This window comes from Arachis ipaensis, chromosome B09, assembly GCF_000816755.2.
Source record: "Arachis ipaensis cultivar K30076 chromosome B09, Araip1.1, whole genome shotgun sequence".
NCBI lineage: Eukaryota > Viridiplantae > Streptophyta > Magnoliopsida > Fabales > Fabaceae > Arachis > Arachis ipaensis.
The window spans coordinates 50,669,525-50,675,844 of record NC_029793.2 but is presented as its reverse complement, the minus strand read 5'-3'; the positions used below and the strand labels follow the sequence as shown (position 1 = coordinate 50,675,844).

The 6,320-nt window shown below is 40.5% G+C and overlaps 1 protein-coding gene across 1 annotated transcript in view; it reads right to left on the bottom strand.

The window, feature by feature from the left end:
* LOC107618048 (benzyl alcohol O-benzoyltransferase) overlaps positions 1-6,320 on the bottom strand; it is a 14,919-nt gene that overhangs the window by 7,183 nt on the left and 1,416 nt on the right. The gene's annotated exons all lie outside the window — the stretch shown is intronic.

Here is a 6,320-nt window from a genome sequence, read left to right as displayed (position 1 = left end):
ATAAATACGGTTAGTATCTTAACTTAATTAGTTTTGTCAAGATAATATATAACTGCCTTCATTGATACAAAACACACGTTTTTGTAAACTTTTTAGTGTGACTAAAGCACAACTTCACAAATCACAACACGTTTCTTTTTTAATTCTGTTAGACAACATTCCAAGAAGAAAGGGACCATTAGTTGTTGTTGTCCCGTGTCTCGTTTGAGCACATATTTTTGTGGATATAAAAACGTCGTACAAATTAAAGGCATGCAACACGGACTATTGTATCAAGAATTTTGTTAGGTAGACAATAATTTTCGTAAAAATAGATTTTAAAATTGAGTCAATAAAATAAAAATAATATTTCACTTCTAAATTACTTCCTAAATTTTAACATTAAGATATTATAATCTTAATATGTTAGGCTTGATTGAAATAAAAAGGGAGGCAATCTCAAAACTTGATGTTATTCGAATTTGGGGTTATAGTACTATGAGATGGGAGTATGTGGAGTCTAGAGGAGCCTCGGGAGGGTTGCTTTTAATGTGGGACGAGGCAATATTTAAATCTAGAAATTGTTATAAAGGTGAGAGATGGCTGTGTGTTGAAGGCGTGTTGATGAAAAGCAATTTTAATTGTGCGTTTTGTTTGGTGTACGGGGCGTTTGGGAGGGAGGAAAAGAGGGTGGTGTGGGAGGAGCTGAGCTATATTGTGGGGCTGTGTCAGGTCCCGTTATGCTTGTTTGGGGACTTTAATGAGATTTTGCATAGTGAAGAACGCAAAGGGGCGAGAAGCCTGGATTCCTGGTTCACGCATGAGGGTTTCCTGAGGTTGGTTAGAGATGAATGGAGAAACCTGGGGGATGCGCATTTTACTAGCAAGTTGAAGGCCTTGACGATTCCTTTGCGAAAATGGCACAGGGACAACTTTGGGGACATGAATAGGAGATTACTGCTTCTGGAGGAGGAGATTAAGAAGGTGGATAACCAGGTGAGTAACGGCACTTATGATGGAACGACGGAAGCTAGAAGGAAGGCGCTGGTAAGCTTTTGTGAGAAATGGTATGTTCGGAAAGAACTTCATTGGAAGCAGATGTCTAGGTCGCAGCATGCTAGAAACATGGATAGAAATACTCGATTCTTCCATAACATTGCCTCGGCAAGAAGCAGGAATAACAGGATTGATGTTCTAAGGATTCATGGGTGGATTGTACGAAATCAGGCTAGGGTAAAGGCTGCAATTATAGGATTTTATAAGGATTTGTACAGACAAGAATATGCACTAAGGATTGGGTTTCGGGAGGGTTTGGTGAGACGGATTAATGGAGCTGAGGCGGAGGCCTTGGAAGTCATGCCATCGGTAGAGGAGATTAGGGATGCAGTTTTGGATTGTGACTCTTCTAAAGCCCCAGGGAGTAATGGGTACAATATGAACTTTATCAAACAATGTTGGGAAGAGATTGGTCAGGAGTTCACTGCGGCGGTCTTGGGGTTCTTCCAAAGTGCGAAACTACCAACTGATGCGAATGTCACGTGGGTTACACTAGCTCCGAAATTTGTGGGTGCAAATGAAATTAAGGACTTTAGGCCGATTAGTATGGTTGGGTGTGTCTATAAGGTGATTTCTAAGGTTATGGTGAGGAGGTTGAGAACAGTTATGCCTGAATTGGTCGGAGAGACGCAGACTGCTTTTGTGAAGGGCAGAAAGATCCATGATGGCGCCCTTATTGCCTGTGAGACGGTGCAGTGGCTCAAGACGCATAGAAAGAAAGCGGCAATTATAAAGCTAGATTTTCAGAAAGCATATGATAGAGTTAGATGGAGCTTTGTGGATGTTGTGCTACAGAAGATGGGTTTCGGGCAAAGATGGAGGAGTTGGGTGAAGGAGTGTGTAAGTACGGCAACTATGTCAGTCTTAGTGAATGGATCTCCATCCAAGCCTTTTAAGATGGAGAGGGGCCTAAGGCAAGGAGATCCTTTGTCTCCTCTTCTGTTTGTTCTTGTGGTGGATGTGTTGCATAGGATGCTGGGAGAAGCTGTAAGGAATGGGCGTATTACTCCGCTACGGGTTGGGAGGGAACATATTGAACTATCACACCTTCAATTTGCGGATGACACTATCCTATTTTGCCCTCCGGAGACAGAGACAATTGAGAATTATAAGAGGTTGCTGCGGTGTTTCGAGCTGATGTCGGGTCTGAGCATTAATTTTGATAAGTCGAATCTCATCTCAGTTAATTGTGAGCAGGAGTGGGTGGAGCATGTGTGTGGGCTTCTAGAATGCAAGCAAGCTGTTTTACCTATGAGGTATCTCGGGATTCCTCTAGGAGCGAACCCGCGTTTGGTGAAGACGTGGAAACCGATCATAGATAAGGTGGAAGCGAAACTCAGCTTATGGAAAGCGAAGATTCTAAATAAAGCAGGCAAGCTAGTTCTTATTAAATCGGTGTTGAATAGCCTGCCGATTTACTACCTTAGCTTGTACAAGATGCCGAAGGCGGTCGCCGACAAGTTGATTGCCTTACAGAGGAGATTCCTGTGGTGTAAGGAGGATGGCAACAACGGTATACCTTTAGTCAAGTGGGAAATGGTTCAGGCTCCTAAGAAGGCTGGAGGGCTGGGGGTTGGGGATGCAGTGCTCAGGAACACAGCATTGCTGTTTAAGTGGTGGTGGCGGTTTTCTAAGGAAGATTGTCCGTTATGGAAGAAGATTGTATGCTCCTGTAACAATTTGAATCCTCAGGTTATGCTTTCTAGTCAGACTCTACTGGTAAAGGGTGGCCCCTGGAAAGACATCTGTCAGTTGAATATAAAGGATCAGCGGGTAAAAGAAAAAATTATGAGTGGGCTGATAATGGAAGTTGGAAATGGGTGTAGAACACGTTTCTGGGAAGATAACTGGGTTCATGGTGGTCCTCTAAAAGCGAGTTTTCCAAGGCTCTTCTCTGTTTCAAACCAACAAGGATCTGTGATAGGGGATTGTGGGTTTTAGGATGGGTTAGAGTGGATTTGGAATTTCCATTGGAGGCGAGAGTTGTTTCAATGGGAATTGGAACTAGTGCACCAACTACATGAGAGGTTAAGACCAGTGAAACTATCAGCTGACAGAGAGGATAATCTTGTTTGGAAATTTGATAATAAAGGTATTTTTTCTACTAACTCCTTCTTGCAGGTGTTGCAATCTGAGAATCTTTCGGAGGAGATTACGAGCTATAGCTTCACAAGTGCGATCTGGAAAGGATTGGTTCCGACTAGAGTAGAGCTGTTTGGTTGGTTCGTTTTAGTGGGAAGAGTGAATACTAAAGAAAGGTTGAGTAGATTAGGCATACTTCAACAGCATGATAATATCTGTGTCTTGTGTAAAAAAGAAATTGAGTGTGTTCATCATTTGTTTGTATTCTGTGAGTTTACGTGGCAGGTGTGGTGCGTCTGGTTGAGATGTTTTCACAGAGATTGGGCTGTCCCAGGAAACATTAAAGGCTTGTTTGAGAGTTGGAATGGAACGACAAGTAGAAAAGAGGAGCACAAGAGGTGGCTGGCTGGTTTTTTTGCAGTAATTTGGAACGTCTGGTTAGAACGCAATAACCAGATCTTCAACAATCAGGAGGTTAATGTTGGTGTCATTCAAAACAGGTCGTTTTTGAGTTATAAGGAGTGGACTGGTATTGATCCTACTGGTTGTTGATGGCAATGCCGGAGATGACATAGGATTGTTACCTTTGTTTTTTAGTTTTTCTTATGTTTCTGTCTGTTTATGCTCCACTCTCATGTGTTGAGCTTCCTTTGTTTCCTTTGTTTCAAAAAAAAAAATTATTTACATATCTAGTGAGTTAAATATTTGATATATCTATTATTCATATTGTTTAATATTCTCATTGATTGTCTATCTATACTTTTCTTTTTATGAATACTTAAAAAAAGAATCACCAAGTTACATAAGAAAAAAATCAACAATAAATTATATAAATTTAAGAATTTGGTTTTTATAAAAAGATTGATTATCCTACTGTAAAATTTTTATTCAATTATAACATATTTGATTATTCTAATAATTAATTAATTTAAAAATAGGTAGAATTTGGAGGAACTGGGTAAAGGAGTGTCTTACTACGGCCACTATGTCGGTACTGGTAAATGGGTCGCCATCCAAGCCGTTTAATATGGAGCGAGGACTCCGACAAGGGGATCCTCTCTCTCCATTTCTGTTTGTGCTAGTAGTTGATGTGTTGCATCGAATGCTGGGAGAAGCTGTCAGAAACGGCCGCATTGAACCACTGCTGGTGGGAGGAGAGCATATCGCATTGTCGCATTTACAATTTGCAGATGATACGATATTGTTTTGCCCCCCAGTAACAGAGACAATTGTGAATTATAAGAGACTGTTGTAGTGTTTTGAGCTGATGTCGGGGTTGAGTATCAATTTTGATAAGTCAAATCTGATAGCGGTGAATTGTGAGCAGGATTGGATAGATCATGCATGTGGTCTACTGGGATGCCAGCAAGCGGTATTACCAGTAAGGTATCTCGGAATTTCCTTGGGGGCAAATCCGCGTTTGGTGAAGACTTGAAAAACGATAATAGATAAGGTGGAAGAGAAACTTAGCCTGTGGAAAGCAAAGGTCTTAAACAAAGCGGGTAAGCTCGTGCTTATAAAATCAGTGCTGAATAGCCTTCTGATATATTACCTTAGTCTGTACAAGATGGCGAAGGCGGTTGCGGACAAGCTGATATCTTTGCAAAGGAGATTTATGTGGTGTAAGGGGGATGGTAATGAGGGTGTCCCATTAGTTAAGTGGGAGCTGGTTCAGGCGCCGAAAAAAGCTGGGGACTTGGGAGTTGGGGATGCATTGCTTCGAAACACAGTGCTCTTGTTTAAGTGGTGGTGGAGGTTTTCAACGGAGGAGTGCCCCTTGTGGAAGAAGATTGTTTGCTCATGTAACAACCTGAACCCAGATATAATGCTCGTAAATCAGCAGCTACCGGTTAGAGGAGGGCCCTGGAAAGACATTTGCCAATTGAACATCATAGAGCAAAGGATAAAAGACAAAATGCTTACTGGTATGGCGATGGAGGTAGGTAACGGAAGGAGGACTCGGTTTTGGGAGGATAATTGGCTGCAAGGTGGACCCCTGAAAGTGGCTTTTCCAAGACTTTATGCTATTTCGAACCAACAAGGAGCTATGATAGGGGATTGTGGGTTTTGGGATGGGCTCGAGTGGATTTGGAATCTCCAGTGGAGAAGGGAACTGTTCCAATGGGAGATAGAACTTCTCCACTAGTTTCATGAGAGGTTAAGACCGGTGAAGTTGGCAGATGGTACAGAGGATAATATGGCGTGGAGGTTTGATAGTAAAGGGGTGTTTTCTACCAGATCTGTTATGCAGGTACTTCAATCAGAGACTCTATCAGATGAGATAACGAGTTACAGCTTTACAAGTGCAGTCTGGCGAGGTGTGGTACCTTCAAGAATTGAGCTATTTGGATGGTTTGTGCTGGTTGGTCGAGTGAATACCAAGGAAAGATTGAGTAGGCTAGGCGTTATTACTCCCAGTGATAATATCTGTGTTCTGTGTAAGAAGGAGATAGAATCGGTCAAACATTTATTCCTTCTATGTGATCTAACATGGCAGGTGTGGTGCAGTTGGTTGAGGAGTTTTGGTGAGGCGTGGGTTATTCCTGGTACTATTAGGGAACTATTTGAGAGTTGGACTGGTAGGCATAAGCAAAAACAAGAGCAGAAAACGTGGCTGATTAGCTTCTTCACAGTGATCTGGAATATTTGGGCGGTGGAATGTAATGCTAGGATCTTCAATCATAAGGAAGCAGGTGTTGAGAGTGTAATAAGGAGGACATTTATAAGCTACAAAGAATGGACCGATAGTGATCCTTTAGGCAGTTGACATGATTTATGTAATTCTATATAGCACTTGTTGTTAGAATCTTTTGCTCTACTTTACTGTGTTGAGCTTCTTCTTTTGTTTCAAAAAAAAAAATAGGTAGAATAACATGTGTAAATATATATACAAAATATAGTGACTGAGTTATTAGTGCTGTTTTAGTGTTTATTGAGTATTTTTATTATGAAAATAATATATTTAAAGGCGATCTGATGCTTAGACATTTATATTTTATTATTGAATTAATTAAAATATTATTTTTGTTCTTAATATTTTGAATAAATCTTAAAGTTATTTCTAACGTTTAAATCGTTTTATTTAAGTCTCTAACGTGTTAAAATCTTCTCAATATATATTATTTAATTATTAGTAATTTATTAATAGAGTTAACGATAGAACACCATTAAGACAATTTTAAAACATTAGAATCTTAAATAAG